The sequence below is a fragment of the Homalodisca vitripennis genome, chromosome 1, assembly GCF_021130785.1.
Source record: "Homalodisca vitripennis isolate AUS2020 chromosome 1, UT_GWSS_2.1, whole genome shotgun sequence".
NCBI classification, from domain to species: Eukaryota; Metazoa; Arthropoda; class Insecta; order Hemiptera; family Cicadellidae; genus Homalodisca; species Homalodisca vitripennis.
Window position 1 is genome coordinate 71,450,403 of NC_060207.1, and position 23,778 is coordinate 71,474,180.

At 36.3% G+C, this 23,778-nt stretch overlaps 1 protein-coding gene across 2 annotated transcripts in view; it reads right to left on the reverse strand.

Moving 5' to 3' along the window:
- The window catches only part of LOC124364241, a 68,538-nt gene that overhangs the window by 42,711 nt on the left and 2,049 nt on the right, over window positions 1-23,778 (reverse strand). Inside the window, exon 1 of one of the 2 annotated variants that reach the window (XM_046819597.1) lies at window positions 19,382-19,686. The exons of the other annotated variant lie outside the window; for it this stretch is intronic. The gene's annotated coding sequence lies outside the window, so the exon portion shown is untranslated. Of the gene's footprint in view, window positions 1-19,381; window positions 19,687-23,778 lie in introns of those variants that run through there. 2 annotated transcript variants of the gene reach the window in all.

Sequence of the window (23,778 nt, forward strand, 5' to 3'; positions counted from 1 at the left end):
AGTAACGTGTACAAAATTTAAATTCAGACACCATTCAAAACATTACGAAATTATTTTGAGTATTACTCAAAATAAAGATACCACCATTTTATGCTTGAGATTGATAAACAATGTACTCAATTACAGAATTTTCAATAGCAGATAAAAGTATAACAAATTCGTTCATCTTGAAACCTTATCAAAGAGGTGTTTTACCCTGAAATCTCACAATTTGGTACTTAAAACCCTCTCTACAAAACACGTGAAAATATTGTTCTATTCTCTACTTCTAACCACACTTTTCACCTCTAGTATAGGTTAATTAATTTTCTAGTCCTTTTTTGTACATCTCGTGTATCAAACCGATAATATGCAGTATTCAACAGTAAAGACTTCAACATATCCCCCATTTTAAACGACACTGTTGTAACAGTGGAACATGTGCTTGTCAACTGCCCTCGCTACACAAGATGCCGTCGCGTTCTTCATCTGCCATCTTCGTTAACTGATCTCCTGGGAGACAACGAGGCTATAATTGGGAGGCCTTCGCTTTCTTAAACGAAACCTCCCTTTTAGGTCGAATATAGTTCTTGCTATTATTTTATTAATATATATCTTGTTATCTGTTACGCTATTTTTATCTTATATTAACCCTTGTTATTTAGTGTTAATGTTTGAGTTTCTCCTGTTTGTTAGATTGGCAAGTATTACCAGTATGGCCCATTTACAGCCATGCCGGTAGTAATGTTTTCATTTTTATTGTACTGTTATTTAGTATTTAATCCCTTGTTACGTAGTTTGTAATAATTGCCAGAGTGGGCCATTTACAGTCGCTGTGGTAATAACATTGTTGAGTTTGGTATATTGTTATTTATTATAATATGTGTTACCCTTACAATTTAGATTTTAACTACTGTCAGAGTGTTCCATCTACAGTCACCCTGACAGTAACATTTTTGAGCTGTTATATTATTTTTTCGGTTAATTATATAATATTTATAAGGTACTGTTTAAGTTGACTTTATTTGGCTGTACTTTATAGCATGATTAAATGACAACGCTTTAACAGTAGGCGGTCGTCATGTGTACAGAGGCCATTGATAACATCTTGTGTTTTATGGCCCTATATAAAAAAACAATTTTAAACACGGATTCTACCATAGAAAAACTGATTATAATTTATCAGGACCGTCCATCTAAGAAGATGGCGAATCACTCTTAAATAACTTCTCTGCGGTATATCGACGATACCACCTGCTGTCAAGTCAAAATACTCAAGACATCAGTGTGGACAAACAGACCAGAAGCCGATCGACTTAACTGCAAAAACACCTAGTTATAAAAATTGTGAGTCACTCAACAGGGTTGGTGTCTAACGCTGACCGTGAATCCTTAAATACAGTATAATCAAATGCCAAAGGGACTCAGACTAAATTTTAATTAAGACTATTTCCGCTACGTTATAAATAGTGGTAAACTACAACACCTTGTCATAGTTCAACACGTTATTTCAGTTCACTTTATTTAACACGCTCAGTTTCAATGAAACCCGTAGATACTATTTGGTGTAATAGTATTTATATAACAAAGTAAGTTCTAACTGAACGTCTAACAGTAAAATATATGTTATATCAAAATAAACTGAGATATTTAGCTATACTGAGATGTAGGCTGTTGTAACATTCATTCTGTTATTTATCATCCGCTCATAAGAAATTAGGCACTGAATTAAATCTTTGCCTTTTTACAAGCTATGTTTTATCTGTCTTGACAGTTTTTATCTTGTCATAAGTTTTCGTGAAAATGTGCTATAAAATGTAAAAACTGATATTTTGAAACTATTCAAGATATAGTTTTTATTTCAGCAAAAATAAAATATTAATAAGAGAGACAAGTATGCAAAATGCAACGCCGTAACTTAAAACAGTTTCTGAGTAATTAATTTAAACACAGACGATAAACGTAGCTAAATAAACCATAGTGTTACAGGAACCTCTTCGTTCATTTTCACTTATTGAACCATAACGCAAAATATTTCCTCACCACAGCTTTTTAAACACCCTGTATGATATTAATTTTATTGACTATGAAAATGTTTGGTTAACGACGTTTAGAAATGAACATTAAACAAAAAAATTAAATAATCAGATTTTGTTGTATGCTGTATACACTTGAAATGAACATTCTAAGCTACTTTCTAAATAATAGCCATCCAAATTAAAATTAGCCACTTTATCACACCGTGCCACAGGTTTTTGCAATGTCATTTCCGTAAATAATGTGCTGTTTGCAGACATAATTCTCTAGCACAAGCGTTTGATAATCACCACAATGTCATGTATCACATTATGTGAAGTTTGGGAGTGGTCCGAAAGTTCCGTATGTACCATGAAACAACGATTTTCACGATGATTTTGTCGTTGATATTTATCATCACTTCATCAGTAACAAGTAACATCGTTAACATTGTTTAGGGCATTTTTAAAAATCAATGCGCAATTGCCTCATACTTCTTTGACTATATTATTTCTTTGAATTCACATCACAATTTTGACGATAAGCTTCAATTGGTTTGTGGTTTCGACTGTGTTTCCATTAATAATATAATAACGATAAGAATCATTGTTTATGGCACAACAATGGAAGCCTTGTACTACCACTGCCACTGGACGTTGTTACAGAAGTCGTTTCCGGTCTGAAGCAACAACGTCGAGCGTGATATAGCCAAGGCCACTCGATTTCAGGATTAAAAGAATAGCACAGTAGTGTATAATGTTCTACTTATGTACAGTTTGGGTCAACTGAATGTAGAAAAGGAATGATTAAATTTGATTTTAGCTTTATTTGGCTCCATTACAATTTGTGATTGAATACAATGGATTTTAATCCCAAAATATCACATCGAACTATTTAAAAGGCTTACGCAGTGATTTAAAGGTATGTGATGTGTAGTAAGTAAACTTTCTACGCTTCTCAAACCAAACATGTTGTATACATAAACACTCTGCGCTCATAATAAAACAAAATACGGTCACCAGTACGGAAAAGTTTACGTTACAGCAGAACCCTAATAAAGGCACAAACACCTGTAGTGAATAATAAATTTCCTATTTTCTTAATGTTATGTGTTCATCCCTTCGAATTATGCTATAAACAACAGGGCAATACAAATACTATAGGGATGTGTGGTGGAAAGTGGTTTCAAGGACGTCGTCATGTATACACGTCAGGAAACCTTGCCTTTATATGTCGACTGTAACAACGATATTATAAGAAGGAAAACAAGAACAAATACTGGTATAACCAGTACAGATTATTATGTAAACTCCGATTTTAATATGTGATATTTCCGATTTTACTTTCAATTAAGTAACAATCTATGGAAAGATTATGTATTTTATCCAATGCTGAAATCTGTTGTTTGCCACTTCAAACGTTGTGGTTGCGCGCTATCTAGAAGTGGCAAATAAAATAAACATCGCCGCACAGAACTCCTCATGGTTGTACCATACAAAACTTCTGCCACACAATCCTCAAACGTATGAGAGATTTAATGTCTTTTAGATTTAAAGATTTTACTGTACTTACAGGTTTTACGTTGTTATTTATGTAGACAAGAACAAGTAAATTGTTCACATGCTCTGTGAACACTGTGCAGAAGTTGCCCTCGACATTACGTAAGTGTTGCCTACGAGGTTAACTTGTTGATAGTTGTGCTATCAGCAAACCTCGATGACAGCTACGTACGTAAGCTAGTAATCGACAGGCTACTGTTGTGTCACTTCCAATTTCTGTAACTAGTTCCTTAGACTAGCCCCGCCTCGCCCCGCCTCACCTCGCCTTACTTCGCCTACAAACGACACGGCGGGCGCGGCGTGTATGATCTAACCTAACCTTAAAACTGGTGATTTCTGAGCACCGCTAACCTCAATTACTTGTAACCTGACCTGACTGACAGGTCGCCTTCATACCAACATTTACTCCAGCTTGTGCTAGAGCTGTTTTGGTGGCATGAGTCACTCTGAAGGTACTGTACACAGACTCGCCTAACATGTGGCATATTGTGTAGTCACTCACTCTGATAACCTTGACAAATTCACGCCATATGCGGTGGCGGTATCATTTCTGACCTATAGCTGTTGTTCATTACATACAACTATTATTTTGACAGGTTACATTCTGAACTACGTTCTTACAAGACATCACTGGAAATAAATTCATGTAGTGTTAGCCTATATTTTTTATAACATATAACTGTGGCAAATGTCCAAAATTCTACTATTCGTTCAAACCATCCATTGTTAATAATAAACTTTTAAAACCTAACAAAACTCAGTGGTACCTACGTGAAATTTGAATTATATTACAAAAAGTTAAAGTTTTGCTTATTTCACTGTCCTGGCTCTTGACAAAGAGATACATTCCTGACAACTGGATAACAACTTAAAATTTTATACGAATTGATTAGAGAGAAAATCTTTTTATACAATATTATTAAGGTTTGACAAGCGCCATTGGGTGCAATAGATCAAAGTGTCTCCAGGAGAGGGACCCATTCACATAGTAGAAAAGACATTTTGACAGCCACTTTTTAGTTGGGTTTTTATTACGGAGTGTTAAAGATGGTTCAGTTATACGGGCAGAAGGTTTGAACAACTACACATCGGTTTATGCTGGTCTATTTTCGAAGATTATCCTACTGTACAGTAGGGTGGGAAATGAAAACTATTGGCTTATCTACAAGTAGTAGTGTCATATAGATGAATTTCAGCATAACTGTGATCTCGAGCACGCTAAGGTTATCGCCGCCAAGATTTTGCCCGAGACCACAATTCATTGATTGTGGATGATAATAGTTCCCTGGAGTGATACAAATGAAACGCTAATTAATATTTAGTACATTAGGATATTCATATGGCCCCTCTTTATCTTTATCAAAACCCTTAGATTACTGGTCAGAATAAGTACGTATGAACCACACAACTAACTGATTTCATGTTAGGTAGAATGGACCTGTTGACAGTAAGTACGTATGAACCACACAACTAACTGATTTCATGTTAGGTAGATTAGACCTGTTGACAGTAAGAGGTGTTGTGTATTGACCATGGAAGATTGATTGTAAGACCAGTTACATATGAACTCTCATGGGCTGCTTTACTATGATACCTGATAGTTAACGCCTATATTGTTTATTTACGTACTGTCACTTAAAGTAGGAGTTGCCAGTAAAGTTTATCCAATTCTTCAGTATAAAGTGCTTTAAAGCATTAATGCAATATTAAAATTTTAGTCAAGTATGATTGGAAGGGAGGAAAAAAACATAACGAGAAAAAGCTATTGAGGTATGTGATGCACGTTTTGTGAGACAGACTCGCAATTCCAAGGCCATGTTTTACCCTGGCCTGTTTTTGGAGTCAAACACTATGACGACCATGTTACGAGTTCTGTCGCAAGTTCTTGTAAGCAGAAGGAGGTGAGGCGCGACGCAGCGGACACGGGTTATCCAGCGGCCAAAGATCGTGTGGCCGTGTCGTTGTCGTGCCGAGGAAAGCATGGAAATGCCAATTTCAGAAACAAGCCAAGTGTGGTGTGGGCCGCGGAAAGAGGCCAAGAGCGCTACGTTGTTACGCCGGATTTGAAAGTCAGGACAGCCTTGCCTCGCCTTGGCCTTGGTTGGCACGTCGGTGAACCGGTGACAAGTGACCGGCACTTTGGACAGGTAGGGGCTGCTGCTCGACTCCGATATTTACATACAGTTATAGGGAAATAAATTACAATCTCGTATTTAAAGTATTCATTTTAAAAAAATGCACTTAATGGTGTCATTATTGATTAATAATTGAGAGCAACAGTAGATATAAGTCCTTGTATTATTGGTCTCATCTAGTATTATACAAGAATTTTTGTAACTGGTCTCTGTTAATGACTGTCTTCACCGTTGTTATTAAAGACACCACCAACAATTAAAGAAAAGGTAATTTTTTAAAGTTTCTTACTATGGATATATATGTTGAAAGGATAACGCTTTCAGATATACTTGTAATGCTTCTTCTTTTTAACGCGCCAAGCCCCAAAATAATCCATTAAAATAAATTATAAAATAAAAAGTGGTGATGCTCAAGTAGCCTATATCCCTTATCAACCATGACTTCAGTGTGTTCATCACCATAGTTTTTATTTGCCAATAATCTTCCATGCCCAAACTTATGTTGTAGAAGTTGGAATCTGAAGAAGAGGCAACGTACAACCGTTAGTATTATATTAACTGTAATAAAAAGAAAATCAAAACAATAATAGGTTGGGTACTATAGTTTATATAAAATAATACGTTCTTAGTTAAGGTTAAATACGTATTATTTCAACGCCTAACAGGCTGCAAAAGCGTCTATGAAATTACTAACCGTGTAATTTTTATTTTTTAAATCCACTCGGTCAATAAGTTTTTCTACAGTTAAAACCATTTAAAACAAGTGAGAAAATTGTACTGAAATGTCCGTTAGTTGTTAGTATTGTATTTAAAGAGTACTTTTGCGTACAGGAGAATAAGTTTCACTGTAGTCAGTTCTCGGCTTGTACGTTTATAAATAGTAATTAGCTCGGTATTCCAGCCAATACGACGAGACGGTCGACGTATTCTCCCCTAAAGGTATTTACTCGTAAGTGTCATTTCCTACGTGTTGAGGCGATGTACGCCGAGCATAGCGCACCCTAAGTTCCAGCTGTATATAGCCATCATGTCAAATCTGTCCAAAAATTAACTAACAAAACTTTGTAGACATAAAATGTTCAATATCTTTGTTTAGCGTCTGTCTGTTTGAAGTTCTTAACATAAACGGTCAACACAACAAGAACTACAGAATATAAAAATAACAACATTTTAAATATATAGAAATATATGTATGAGGCATTTTATGTAACCCTTTGGGAAACTACATTAGTAGGCTAATATAGAAATTATATTCCCACTGCATTCAAAATTGTGATCGATTTTGAAAATTGATAACGATACGAGTAACACTGCCCTACAAAGATAAGAAATAGACATCTTCGATTAATACTGAATGCTTGATACCATATCATTTGTTAAGGTTAAATGATGACAAAAATGTACAATATCTAGTTTCATGTTTAAATAATCCAAAGGATCCAATGTTAATCCCTTTCACAGTAATTAAAAAAGAGTTGTAACCAATGCTAAATTACAATTATTTTGCTAATCTAATAACCTTGAGAGATATCGAATAATAAGCAACAGTACAATCAAGTTATTTTCATTTCTAATTGAATATTTAGAAAAAACGCATAATTTTGCACCTATGTTAGACAATAGTAGATTTAACCACTGCACACATTCTGACGTCAAAGCAGTGCTGACGCAAGTTGATTGTGTCCGTCCCCCATAGTCACTGAGTAAGATCTTATAGATATATCTATACTACCTCTGTCGACCACTGATGAGGTATTGATGAGTCGAAAGTCAGCTGACTGAACTAAGCCGGTCTTTTTAACAATGAAAACCATCAAATTACCAATACATTTCGAGGGGAGTCTCCAGAGCCAAGAAGCAGGTTAAATAAAGGGGACATCAGATTCTGAAACTACATTCCACTATCTACTGGTAACGCCATCAAGATTAAATCCACACTAGAAATAGTTCTTGACAGCAAGATACTCTTCAAAGGTCCCGTCTCCCATGAGACGGACAAACCACCCCTCGGCCCCACAATACAGCTTTATTCAATACTGAGATCATAATTGCCTATACGATCTCTATTTTTATGGAACGTCTGGTGGATGGCTGTAAAGAAGATTCGCCATCAGACGGCGAAAGAGAAAAGGCCAGCTCCATGTGAACATCCGGCAAACCAACCACCACACATTAGAGTCTGTTATATTTTGGATTTTTTATTACTAACACATAACAATAAAGTAAACAAATAGACGAGTGACAAGTACGTATCTCCTTTATAAACAAGTTCGGAAATTAAAAACAATCGACACGTATTTGCTGCGTAAAAAATAATCTGAGCATTTAATGAAGCGAAACATAATCACTACCTGCTATTAAAAACATTTCACTGTAAAAAGATCCTACTATGAGAGGTCTGTGCGAACGTTATATGCATGTTGAGACGCGTCAGTTAGTCCACTTTCCAAAGAAACCAATCTTCAAATCGTATATCCAATTTTAAATATTTTCTTTTTGGTTACGTTTTAGGTTCAAATACTTCATTGTGCACCGCATCCTGATCGTTATTTGCTGCCTTAGTTGTAATTTACTATCGCATCATAAGTTCGCAAGAAATCACTAAGATGCCGATCGAAGAATCTAACGCCTTCTTGTATAGCAATAACCTCCCCCTCGCCATCACAACGTGAGCGTGAATATCTGCACTCGTATCATCCCGATTTGCTTTTCCACAATGAGCACCCTGGTCAACGTCAACAATAACATATATTTTGGCAGCTCACTCAAATTTTAAAGGAATTAAAAGGTATAGGTGAATTTGGATAGATGCAGTGTTCGTATTCCACTACTGCAATCCACTATAATAGCACTGATTGGTGTAGTAATGGAATGACTACACTTCTCCCACTTCAATCACAGGTAGGTGTAAAATATACTGGAGTGGGCTGAGTGAACATATATTATACGGTAGCTAAGTCAGAGATGGAAATTACTCACGAACATATTCATTCAAATCTACATAATTGATACTCAAGGGAATGGAAAGGAAAGTATTGTTGTGTAATAACCAAATATGGGACCGACAGGCTCTATGGTCGTTTACGCACGCCACGCGCCGGAGTGGAGTGGAGTGAACCTGACGCCGACACGGGAAGATGAAGTAACAGTGAGAGAAGAACAAGAAGAAAGGACTTCACCTGGCCGCTTTCCCTCAACTATTGGCAGACCTGCACTGCACTGCAGTATTAAAATGAAAGTGGCAGTTGAAAGGCCAATTATCGGGCATTGTCTGGCGGTCGCACCACCACACGGAGAGAATGAGAACAGCGCACTATGGCTGTCATGCTGTGTTGTGTACTGCAACACTGGCATACAAAGTACAATCATTTCAAATGCCTCTTTTTATATAGTATTGCATTTTCTCCTACATTGAAAGCAGATCAGAAATTTTACTGAAATAAGGTTTACTTGTAAAAGACCTTGCCAAATAGTGTTCTGATAATATCAAACTTTAAAATGCGTATTGCATAAACAATTACAGGAAAATGAATATTCGATTAATTAATACATATACGTTAAGGTTTTGTTTTGTAAAAACTACTAGAACTTGTCGGATACCACATAATTTTAATTTTGTGACACAGGCCTAAGAATTCAATAATGACGTATTTTCCGTACGAACAAGATGGTCTACATTTTCTGGTCTACGAGTTTCAGAAGTACCCTTTCACTATTATTTGTTCATTCCATAAAGTTTTTGGGATGAGAAACCAAAATGTTTACTGGAATTTCAAAAAGTGCCTTACTTTTATTGTGCTAAAATAGTAGCTTACAATAACATTATTTACTGTCATATTTAATTGGCATATTGCTAATTAAATATGAATTGAATATTGAAACGTGAGGTAGTATATTTTTACCATATAAAACGAAGGGAAGAAAGCGCATTAATAAGGATAGTTTGATAACCATAAGTAACATGAACAAAATAATGAATGGATTCAAGGCAAAACGTAATAAACACATAATAAAAACGTCCACATATAAAAGTTTTAAATCTACTGTAGCGGTGAGCATTTTATGTTATGGTGACCATTTCCCACAACCCAAGAATTGCAATTAGCAGAACAATCAGATTACATTAATGTTAACTGATTAAATTTCTTGATTAAGTGTTCAAATGGGTTTTAAAGAGAGAAAGGTCTCCCGGTCTGCCAATGAAATAAAAATAACCACAACTCAAACAACAAGAAGAATGCGAAAGAAAGTGAAACAATAGAATCTGCAGTGGCAGCCACTTGACGCACATGACACGTGAAAGGGCGTCTGTTGCACTGTACTACTAGACTTCTCGCCGCCGACCTTGGAGAGGCAGCAGGATACTGCCTTGGCTAACAAGGATATGTTCCAGCCACACTCATTACCTCAGATCTGTGAAATGGTTACCATCGCAGCACAGTGCTGTAGCCCAGCGTTTAGGAGATTACGAACTGAAGAGATTTTAGACAATAGTATGACTACACTACAGCCATCCAACTTTACGTTTAGACCATACGCCTGTACAGTCGATTTCCGACATTATAATCATAGTCTGTAATATTTAGTGACAGTCCCAGATTTGGCGAAGAGGAGGTGACGATTATTGAAGGTGATGGAAATAGATTTTGAGAGGTGAAATGGAAAGGCCAAGACCGGCATTTCTGCAGTGTTGCCAAGTATTGCAACAGAAAGAGCCAGAATCGCTACAGTTTGTGTTGTCTAACGATAACAAGGCATGAGTGTGACTGTCCTGGTCAACCAGGACTACTACGAGTCTATTACAGTAGGAGAGGTAATTGATTGTTCATAGCCTGCATTACATTCAGCCAATGTTATAGTCAGTACCTATGTGTTCATAAAACTGTAGGTTCCTTTGCTTCCCTGACCTCTGCGTCCATCCTGTGGCTATCAAAGTTACACATGTTGTCCACACCCAACCAACATATCATCCATCTCATATTAACTCGTTATATTGGGCTTAGTGTGGAAAATAGGCAGAAAAACTAAACTTAACGAGTCGGTCGAACTATGGAAATATAAACTGAAATAAAAACCTTACCAAAGACAACATTCAATATTCATAAACTGATTTTGGCTGAGTGGATAGTAGTCTAGTCCGCTAAATACTGACCAATCCACGTTCAACGCTCAAGTTTTTGCCTGTTTTGCAATTACAAATACGGGAATTGTAGGCGCTCTTGTTCCTTATAAGAGTAAAATTTACAATTCAGGAGATACACTGGAATTGGAATGATAGTCAGTGTTACGAGTGATTCTCTTTTAACTCTTGGCTACATAACCTTGATAAACCATTTAGCCAATTTATTAAATATCTAAAAACCCAAATAGAGCAAATATTTCAAATTTTCGGAATCAAATTATTTTAGTGCAAACGAAATTTATATGAATGCAGAATTTATTTCTTACGCAAAGTCAGGTGATAAGCAATAATTTCAATGACCAACTGAGAACACTGACATCATTAAACAAATATTTTAAGATGAGTATGAGTAAATGATGTGTATAAAGGGCAAATTGTTTATAGCAGATCGACCGACTTTTAGCAAGTACTCCATCTTAAGCCAAAACTCAATGCACACTTAGTTATAACAGAAGTCGGTTCTACTGTTATGTGGCTACGGTGATTTCGGCCTTAATTCTGTTCCAATGGTTAGTTTATTCCTTCAAGCTACGATACCTCAATATGACATGACATATGATACTTAATGCATCCAAGAGATAAATTATGGACAACATGTGGCACAGGAAGCAGTCTAGCCCACCAGTAAATAGCCAAATTAAAGCAGTCCCAATGCATCATTCCTCCAAAAATATGCTAAAATCGCCGTATATAAGAAATGTCAAGTTTTGGAAATATTATTATTTGAGTAGCGTATATATCCACATAACTATGAGGTTTGCTATAGTAATCCATATTTTTCAACCATTGGATGAGTATCAACATGATTCGTTACTGGTCGTTACGCTTTAATAAATGTTTTAGCGTATTCTCATCCAACACCGATGAAAATTTTTTTAAACCTGTCTGTTCCCTTTGTACAAGATGAATGTTTAGAAGGAGTGTGAATGTCCTTTGTAGTCTTGTTAGCGTTGACTCTTAAAAAAAGAATAAATCTCTTACCACGATCCTGAGGGGTCCAAGCTTAACCACTGTCTGGTGTTATTTCAGTACTTTCGCTCCTAGTAAACTGTTCCAATAATAACAACAACACCTTCGACTCGTCAGTAAGCTCCGTGTTATGTCATAAAATTTTAACGTGGGTTATCATTAGACACGTGTAGGAAATTATTCCCGGTAAAGCAGCCATTGTTTACATCACGTGTTGGCCAAGAGAGAAAGCAATTAAAGCACATATCGCAATGGCAGTGGCTGCGGCAGTGTTACCAACCGTCGACTTTCCCAACAATCAGAGCAAGCCTGCTTAACCTCGTAATTGTTGAGAAAACCTGAGAGTACTGACTGACACACAAACCCGGCGTCGAGTATTAGGATAGGACACAGACAAGCAGACAAACAGTGGCAAGTCATTAGACGTTTGATGTTATAAGCGATTATAACCTTGGGAACTGCTACACACCATTAGACTAACCTAACCTTGTCCTCGACGTGACACGACATCAAGTGTATAACTAACCGAGGCTTTCTTACCTTTTAAATTATCTCTTACGTTTTACGCTTTAACTAGACAATGCTTTATTTTAATGTTACTGTGTAAGTTCGTCCTATACAAAAATATTAGTAAATAGCAAATTAATAATGACGTACAGTTACAACTTATTAATTAATTATATCTTAAAATGAGAGACCCAAAAATAAGAACAATAAGAAAATAAGAATGTTTGAGATTTAACATTGTTCTTATGGGATAAAACTCAGGTTCTTTTCAAATAGCTGGTATAACGGAAGCATTGTTTTAAAGCCCAGTTCGATTAAGGTATATTAGAATAAAAATACTGACTGATAAAAATACTGACTGATTTGCATAATATCCTAGAAACAGTATCACTGAAATATCGGGGCGATTCGGAGGCACAATGGCCTAGGATCTCTCACAGGTCGTGTTATTTACACAGCGGTTATGGGGACAGGATGACCGAGAATGACTGACACAGGTCGCGTCCTTTTAGACAGCGGTTCGGGGACACGATGGTCTAGGATATCTCACAGGTCGTGTTATTTACACAGCGGTTCTGGGGACACGATGACCTCGGATCTCTCACCGGTCGTGTTATTTACACAGCGGTTCTGGGGACACGATGGCCTAGGATCTCTCACAAGTCGTGTTATTTACTCAGTGGTTCTGGGGACACAATGGTCTAGGATCTCTCACACACAAGTCGTGTTATTTACACAGCGGTTCTGGGGACACGATGACCTAGGATCTCTCACCGGTCGTGTTATTTACACAGCGGTTCTGGGGACACGATGGCCTAGGATCTCTCACAAGTCGTGTTATTTACTCAGCGGTTCTGGGGACACGATGACCTCGGATCTCTCACAAGTCGTGTTATTTACACAGCGGTTCTGGGGACACGATGACCTAGGATCTCTCACCGGTCGTGTTATTTACACAGCGGTTCTGGGGACACGATGGCCTAGGATCTCTCACAAGTCGTGTTATTTACTCAGCGGTTCTGGGGACACAATGGTCTAGGATCTCTCACAAGTCGTGTTATTTACACAGCGGTTCTGGGGACACGATGACCGAGAATGACTGACACAGGTCGCGTCCTTTTAGACAGCGGTTCGGGGACACTATGGTCTAGGATCTATCACAGGTCGTGTTATTTACACAGCGAGCGGTTCTGGGGACACGATGGCCTAGGATCTCTCATATGTCGCATTCTTTACACAGCGGTTCTGGGGCTCGATGGTCTAGGGTCTCTCACAGGTCGCGTTCTTTACACAGCAGTCTGGAGGACACGATGACCGAGGATGACTCACAGCGGTTACGTCCTTTATACAGCGGTTTGGGGGCACGATGACAGATCTCACACCGGTTGCGTCGCTTACACAGCGATTCAGGGGACATTATGACCGAGTTACTGACACAGGTCCGTCCCTTACACAGTGGTTCAGGGGACACGATGGCCGAGAATGACTGACACAGGTCGCGTCCCTTACACAGTGGTTCAGGGGATACGATGACCGAAAATGACTGACACAGGTCGCGTCCCTTACTCAGTGGTTCAGGGGACACGATGACCGAGGCTGACTGACACAGGTCGCGTCCCTTACACAGTGGTTCAGGGGACACGATGACCGAGAATGACTGACACAGGTCGCGTCCCTTACACAGTGGTTCAGGGGACACGATGACCGAAAATGACTGACACAGGTCGCGTCCCTTACTCAGTGGTTCAGGGGACACGATGACCGAGGCTGACTGACACAGGTCGCGTCCCTTACACAGTGGTTCAGGGGACACGATGACCGAGAATGACTGACACAGGTCGCGTCCCTTACACAGTGGTTCAGGGGACACGATGACCGAGGCTGACTCACATCGCTCATGGGGACGGTTCCATGAGTAATAAACAATCAATAAGGCGCGACGCTCGCCAATACGACGTCACTTCCGGCAGAAGAGCGGCTTCCGTATGGAGTGGCGGCGGATATGCCTTCGTGAGAAGCATCACAATAACAATTACCGTATGGGAAAGTTGGCCAATATCCCGTGTCGGGCGGCGACTGGCCGACTGGCGCTCGGTAAAAACCACAGACCACCACAAATTGGACACGAGCCAGCTGAGGGAAACTACACATTTTGTTGGTGTTTGACTACGAATTATTTTGAGCTGAGGTTTCTACACGTTTCCCGTTGTATGATTGGCTCTAGGCATCGGGGATTGATTTTCCAACGGTTTCCATTAGTGTGGGGACTACGCACGCCACGTAACAGGTCGACAACACCAGAACTAGTCATTGAATCTGTTAATTTTGCATTGGGGACCAAGACGTAGTGGACTCGGATTGCGTCTTACTTTGATTATTTATGAAATATCTCGTTTTGAGGAATAATTGATATTGATATATTTCTAGACAGAGGCCCGTACTTAGACGGGGGTTTTTGGATAATTTAACCGGGACCCGGGCCGGGCCTCTCCACACACCTATTTGAAGGGACCGTGTCGACGCACTGGGCGGTCGGTGGCTGGACATGACGGGGCCCGGCCGAATATCTTTTCCGGGGCCCGTCAGGGCTGAGTCCGGCCATGTCTAGATATTTACGTAAATATTGTTGATATAACTTAAGAATCTATCGCAGTCTTCTACTCAGTTGCCACTAGAATTATTATTACCATCAGGGGTATGTCGATGTGGGATATATGAGGTATACGTCACCCCTCTTTCAAAAATTCTGTTTTACCTAGAGCATTTCGTCAGATACAACTAAAAGCAATAAAATTATGTGTGTGTGTGAGTTACATGATTTCAAAATTGAAACTCTCTTTTGTTATTTATTTGCAAGTGTTAGATGTCTAATAAGGCTAATAAACAGTGGAGTGTCTCACAGTAATCTGGTGCCTATCCAGGTGTTTCTTGAAGGGTAATGCATGGATGTTTGGAAATAATATGATTGTTGATTATTTGTATAATGAGTTAACTTTGTTACTGAACTCGAAATACTAAATCTGTATAGTTATGATGGCCCTGGGTGTTTAGGAGACACGAAAATAGTCAACTCTGGGACTCAAAATCCCTAGATACTGCCCTGGGTAGCTTATATTTACTACGAAACACCTTATACTGTAGCATTTAGTTACAAAAACTGCTGTAAACTATTTATTCGTGAAATAAGAAATTTTATAAGCGATTAAGTTTTAAAGAAATAATAATTATAATAATTAATTACACAATTATAAAATAAAAGTTATAAAAAATTAAGTTGTCAATAATTTTAATCTCAATCCAAGAGGATTAATTTTAAAATACATTTATTTTTTCATACAAACGGACTAAATTTAAAATTATGGACGGTTAATTGTGTGTTTCTTCTTATGCAATAGATTTTCCAATAAGGTAAGTCCCTCCTTCAATAGACATTTAGTGTTTGGACAGAAACTACTGATTTTCATTCCGAGTGTTGTACAACCCCTGTTTTTATTTTAAATTTATAGAATTTATCGATGCGAAATTTATAAGGCTTTTACATTTATCGAAATAATTTGTTTTCTACACTATGTTCGATGAGATAGATATTTTACAACCAAAGAGTTCAGAATCCAGAAATGCCAAATTCCTCATATTCATTGTTGAAACACAACTCCAACAAATCCACATCAAATTATCCACCCCAGAAAGGACATTGGACTTGGATGGCTTCAAACATTCCGGCTCCAACTGCAATGACCATGGAAGGATTATCAGCGAAGTCAGTTATTCATTTTATGGCTAAAGAACTGATTAACACAAACCAGCTAAGGTGACGTATTGTGAGTACGATATCCTAACCACTTACATACAACTACAGTTACAGAATAACATTTTTGTCTAACTGTATATTATGTATTGCCGATGTATGAATGTACGGTATTAAATATACTAACATTAACTATTTACAGCCTGTGTTCAGACTTTGAAATTTTATGTTATAATTTTAAAATATGGATAGGCATACATAAGAACAAAAACCATAACCGAATCATGCATTCAGAAGTACTTATTCTAGTACCCACAGACATTTCCGTCCACTGATTTAACCTCACACCGAAAGATGGAGGGTTCTTGATCTGATTAATTACATATAATAGTTGTTTACTTAATCTGCAAACATTCAAATGAAATGGCTTGTATCTGGAAGTGATAAATGAAACTGATACTGCTGGTAAAGCTAATATTGAACTACAATGTATAAAAATTAAAGTAAGTAGTAGGCCTATTTTAGCGGACGAAGTTAAATCTTCAGAAGCTCTATTTAAATACTAAACTTCCGGATCTACGACTTCAAAAGGTGAAATCTGTACTCTGTAGACATAACTATTCAATTACAACCCTAACAAATATCTACCCTGGGGACAGAATAATAGAAAACATTTGTTTTATAATTCCTACTGAATTGCAGGAATTAATAGTAACTAATAATTTCGGCTAACATGGGGACAACGAAATAACGGATGAAGATAAGGATATGGATTTTTTTTTAATATGTGCATGAAATATGACTGAAGGTATTTACATTTTTTTTCTGTACACGAAAATGTAATTCTCTCGAATCTTAATTCATATACGTGCTGCAGAAATTCACATCAACAGTTTTCCTTGGAGCTTAGTTACGAAATGCCCCAAAATTATCACTATAGTCACTCGTTGAATGATTCATTTTTCTTGTTTTCAGGGGAATAACATTAAAAGGCTGTGATTTAAATGTTAAAATAACAAAAATCCTATCGCAGTACCATATAGGTGACTCTAAATTACCGCAAATGCTCTGATAAGAAATGGATTCTCTCCTCCCTGGGTTTGCTTGGAGTCAGGATAAATTAACTGAAACCAATAACCACGTTCGTATTTTTGCTTTTAACATTTACAAATGCTGGTATTGATATGTGTTATTTTTGTTCACCATACAGTAGGTGGTAAATTATACTTGAATTTACATTCTGAAATAATAAATAATAACACTAATAACATAAGAAACGCGCCTGAAGCTTTATCAACATTTTAAACTTTTTTGTTTAGCATGAGTAATCCTATCCAAAATCATTTAACGTTTTCTATGAACACTTTGTATAACAATGGCTTAGTTCGTGCGGCAACGCCAAGGAATTTGAACAAACAAGATAAATTAATAAAAAGATCAATTAAATGTAAGAAAGAGCCATGTGGCTTTGACTGCGCAAATAAGGAATAAATAGTAAAATACTAATAATAAAGAAAATGCAGTGCTCTTCTCGAGATTTGTTCTCTTAGGACAAGGTGCTGAGAAATTTCCCATTTCAGTTAATCCTAAAAGGGCAATTACTCGTGCTTCAGAGTGACAGAATATTCTGAGTAAGGCTGAGGGTAGGGCTGATTCCTGTCGATATACAGGAGGGATAGCGGGACATGTCACCGTGGAAGAAGAGAGGTCAACTCTGTACCACCCTCTCCAGTCAAAGCGGGCAGGTGCATCACGACTTTATGTTCAGGATAACAACTTAGGGACACACCAACTCCAACAGTCGTCCTCCGCAGTAGATTAGTCCTATCAATCTACCTTTGTACCCAAATATTTCGACATTTGCGGTTAGTAATGTGCCACTCCTGGACATCCACGAAGTTGTCCTGATTGTGTCTCGTCGGTTATACTGTATTCAGGAAGCTATAAACCATCCAAAAGTGAACCCTGTTGAGGGTCTCTTGAAAGTAACATACCTATTGAAGAGTTCCCAATTTCAAAGAATTATGGTCTCAAATTGGTAATACCAGCCGGTGGCAAGGATAGGAGAAAGCTCCAAAGAGTGGGGACTTTGGTCGGAGTAACCACCTTACTAATCGTAGACACTGTGTTTTCATCTTATCGGAATTACTTTTTTTCTATCACCCTTGTCCAAGTATTCTGACACAAAATTCCAATTAGAACTTATGTCCTTATATGGTGTTTATTTTAACGTCATTGTGTTACTATTCTAAAAATCTAGATACAATACAAACCTTTATAGTCCAGTATAACATTTTTTATTCAAGAAATGAAACTAAAAAATCGTTGATGTACGGTAAATCTTGTCTGTAATATGTCCTGTTTAGGGACATGAAACAATTAGTATACATAAAACAAATGTTGTATGAAACGTTAAAATATTCCTATATTACGGTAATTATATCAACTGTATTTATAACCTTGCGTGTCATTATTATGAAACACAACACACATATATCTCGATACGCCTACTACTGACGCCTTCAAGTGTAGTAAGCATTCTACAATTTAGCGTGCAAGGAAAGTTTGTTCCTAAATAAAATACAACAATAACGACAATAAATTGGTCGTTACGAGTATATCGCCTTGAGATATGTTGAATCCGGATCAGAAAAACAAGACTGGTCAGACGTTTGCTGAAGGCCCGAGAGAAATCCTGCTACGCAAGGTTCTGTCTGTCGCGGTAAAAGTAAAGTGACATTATCATCTCGGCGCTCCTTACGCTTACATAACGACAAAATATCAAACACACCCAATAGTCACATAATCATATAGTAATACTATTAAAATATTTATTCTATAAGCTTTGTTTTATTCTATATTATTCAGAGTTTAGAAGTACGTTACAAAGGTAATAACAAATTCCATTGAATATTGTATTTTTATACCAAGGATGCAAATTACTATAACCACAATACGTTAACACAAACATAATTGTGTTAAATTGTTATTGAATTTAGAGATCGAGTTCCACAATTTCCATATATAATTTCTTAAAAGAGATATAAATTAAATACATAACATCATCGGTAACAGTTACGATTGCACAGTAAATAAATAAAAACTCTTCTATAGTTGTAATTATTCAACAGTTCATTATGAACATTATCTGCTATATAAAGTACACCAAGCGCCTACATTCATTGCTGAATTAAATTCACCTTTTAAAGTTATTTAAATAATAAAATAATGGTATAATACTGTATACAATATCCTATATAACTAGAGTTGACTCGGAGTGGTTTACCTCATCATATGTCCCATCGACTATCGTATCTGCGTGGTTTTGTAGGTTACCGTTTCACTTTATCTCCGTATCTTCATCAGAGGTTTCAATCACTTCGATAAGACGAATAGGGGAGGAAAAGATATACCAGGCATTAAGTGATAAAATATTGTGATAAAAGGATCAAATGTATTGTCTTATATCAGATGTTTGACAATTTGGGGTTATATTTGGTACTGCGATTTAGTTTTAAGTTCGTGGTTAATTTTAGTTAATTGAAAATCCATAATTTATATGTGACTAAAATTCTGAACCTTTATTGTAGTTACTGTATTTACATAAGTAACTTGTCTCTGGTTAAAGCCCTGCTGTAATGTAACCATTGTTGACAGTGAAACTGCTGTGTTATAGCTGTTGGACTTGATATGGTTTCGCATAAAGATCATTTCATTTCTGCACATTATGCACCACGAGCTTTTATAAAGATTTGAGACTCACATTTGTTGAAATCAATTTCTTGTACTTCCTGTTGCACTGTCCGTACTAAATTATTTTGCGCAGCAGGCAGTATGAATAAAATATACAATTATTTGTTAAAAATATACTGGTTTTTTTTATTAATATGCTTGGATGAAGGGAAAGAACATTTTAAACTATGATTTTTTTAAACATTAGTAATGGTATTGGTTAATTTTCGAAACTATAACTATTTTCGTAACTGAACCTAACTCAGGTGTTGTAATGGGAAGCTTGTATACGACACAATACCTACTAAGAAACCCTGCTATACTGGTATTCCTACAGTAAAATATTAACAGACATACGAGTATAATAATAAAAAAACAACAACAACAAAAAATCCAACTGTCATGTTTTTTAGATATTGAATTGTCATCGATTGTTATTATATTAAGTACCGTTTAGTCACTAGTTTATTGGAATTTCCATAACATAAGGTAACTAACGTTGTCCTAAACATTATATTAGTTTCAATCATTGAATACTTACTATACAGATTGAAGAAGTGGTAGAAAAACAAAGAAAAAGGGTCGTCTGTTTTTGTAATTGTTCATAGGGAATATATTCCATATTACTAAAGGACAGAGAATCATATAGCGGGTTCATCAATTGCCGACATATTATCTATCTTTGCTTCAAATATAAGAGAAAACGTGGAGTTCATGGTATCCATGCCGTTGTAAGCCCGAAGGCACCAGGGCAAAGATTTATTTCTTACCGTCAATTCTCGCCTAAATGTTGCCTACGAGGCAACTCAGAAAATCACAAGAGTGGATAAATTCTCTTCTTATTGAGCGCTAGTTACACAGAATCAGTGGGTTGAGTTGCGTAAGTCAAGTCGCCTTGAATGTACAGTGCAACTAACATTAAACACGAGCCTATGGCGGTATTGTAGATAGTTATAGACAGGATGTAAGAGGAAACTCCTGCGTATAACTTCGCAGTTTCCTGCATGCGACTTCGCAGTTTCAGTTGCTGATTCGTCAAATTTTCACTCCAGACATAACATAGCCAAATTGTTGGGATACAAATAATAACCTAATTCCTGTGTATTGTTCTTGCAGTTTTGGCCGTAACGGAACTTTACTGGTCATATGAAGCGTGACAACAGTGAAAGTGTCGGTCTAAATGAATCATTTTATATTCAATTAATTCCTAATGACCAGGGATAACAGTGAGAATTTACAAAGTGGAGTTCCTACATGTAGTCAATTAAAGTATGTTCATTTACGACAGTTTTCTATGTAAATCTTAAGAACAAAGCACGATTAATTCCAGCCTATACTTGCACAACTTCCCAGACCAATATTTAATATGAGTTATGAGTATGTACACCAATCCCACTTTATCCAGTCACTATGGATTGGGCGATATTTGAACAATGTCCACAAAGCACAATTAATTGCGAACAGGAAATCAAACAGTAGTAATGTAACAACACCGGATCTACCTAAAACAAGGTTTAATCGTATTTCCAGGAGTTTATTACTGTACATTATATAGTTACAAAAATATTTCTATAACATATTTAATGCTTTATAAACTAAAAACAACTAATTCATAAAAAATTATTAAAAATGTAATAACTCTATCTGAAGTTTCATACATTCAGTAATTTATAAAATACTTAGGTTAATCATTAGAAAATTCAAATGTTGCTGAAACAGAAGATTCAGTACTCAATATAAAAATAAACTCATGTAATTTATGTTATCTGCCTCTCCTGTTGTAATATAATTGTTTAGGCCAACTCTGTATTAATTCATTCCATTCCAATAGTTGAATAACAATTAGTAGGCTGATTTGGTCGAATATATTAATCTATTACAACTTTAAACCTTGTTTTTTGTAAATGGCTCTATTAGGAGAGCTTGTACACACATACTAAGCTGTGCACAACAGGACCTAAATGTAACTTTTTAAATCTGTAAACCAGCGCCATTTTTAAAGGGTTGACCTTTTGGGGTCGAATTTGCGGCATTGTGTTCTCCTAATAGATTTACTACATTTAAATTGATGTACTATTCAACATATGCTCTCATTTAAGATTTTCTTCCGATCTCTTGAGGGTCGTCCTCTGATATGACATAAATCTGATAATTACTTCAAAAAGTAGATTTTAGGTGTGGTAATGATGTACCAAGTGCTATTGCTGCATATCGATGTACGTATTAGTAGCTCTTTCCAGGCCATGTGATAAAGTAACGGAAATATATGTTTGGAAAAATTGTTAGAATTAAGTTTTTATTGTAAGCATTGTTCATATATTTAGTGCGTCATTATTACTTACAATGCTAATTCAATGGATGGATCACAATACCAGTACTCTATATTACATAACACCAAACTCCTCCAAAGAAACTAGTAAACTATTGTTTACATGAATGCTTAAGATAACGATCTCTATACATTAAGCCTAAAATAATTTCAATTTGTTCCAATTTCACCGCAATAATAAACATAACGGAGTCGCGGCTTGTACATAACGGTTAACGGTGTGTACAATTGAAATAGGATAGTCTATTCTGAAATAAGTATATTCCTCCTAAAACTTCTCATAAAACTTTAGTTAGTTATTTTTAATTTTAGTTTCTTTAAAAGGTGTTTTAAAAATCAACAATAGATTAGAAAAATCATGCTGAGCTATCAAAAATAAAATGTTTTATAAACTTTAATTTTATCTATTCAAATGTACAATCAATTGAAAAATGCATATTTTTACTAAAATCAAATAAATGGTTGGATATTGTGTATAATAATAGGATTACTTTTATTATTTTCTCTTTTATGATTCATAACATTGTTTTTTTAACATTAATACTTGGCATTTTTATTGGATTTTAGTTATAATATATTAAAATATATCCCACTCAATTAATTTTAGCGTGGCATAATTTTTGGGATATACTACTAATACATGATAGTTTTCTATGCCTATTTGGATGTGCTGAAAATTGTATGCTTGTGGGTAGACTAATGTTACCTCTGTTAACAGTGTTAGAATCATCATCAAGATAAGATCACACGGGTTTCAGTTTTGATATTAATACATTTTCAAAAAAAAAAAAAAAACTGTTATCGATGGAAAAAGCCAGCTTACTGTACTGTAGTTGTTAGTCTACATCTACGGAAGATAATGAGGTCTCTGAAACAGCTTGCAACACATACCCATCTCTCATAGAAAATATTAAAATATGACTGACAGTTAGGCCTACGTACAGCCTTATTAGTGATGATGATTATCGTGTAGTTCATTCCACAGTGAAATTTCATGTATTTATTTTTTGAACTCCTATTTAATTACTTCCTATATATCTCAATCGAATTTAATTTTGCTGGTCTACAAAATGTAGTATAAGGTGGTCTTTAATTTTCCAAAATAAAGTACCATCCTCAATTACATACGTAGACTAAGTGTGCAAAAGAGGTCAGTAAACACTGGCAAATATCGCGTCCGCATGTTGAAATATTCGCTTATATTTATTATGGACCCGATGAGCCATTAAAATGTCTTTCGGGGAATAAGTTCTCGTTGAGGAAATTTATTAAAGATTAATTTGTGAGACAGCGAGCTAAAGTCTGTCGATGATATGGTCAAGAAACGATTGTAAAATCACTCTAGGAAACATTTCATAAATTTCAATACCACGTGAAAACACTGCTCTTTTACTTTTAAAAATTCACCATAGTAGGATGAACATTATTTCCTATTTCATCGCACGTATTTATGACCAAAACTGTAATCGTCCTTCGTTAAGCTAACATTAAGATGGGTGATTTTATTTTTAACCAGCGCCAAGGCTTTTCTATTTTAAAACATAAATTCCTTTCTTTTAACGTTAGGTTTGCGGATAATATCAGTTCCTCTGAAAGGAGTATAGAATCTGCTTATATTTACT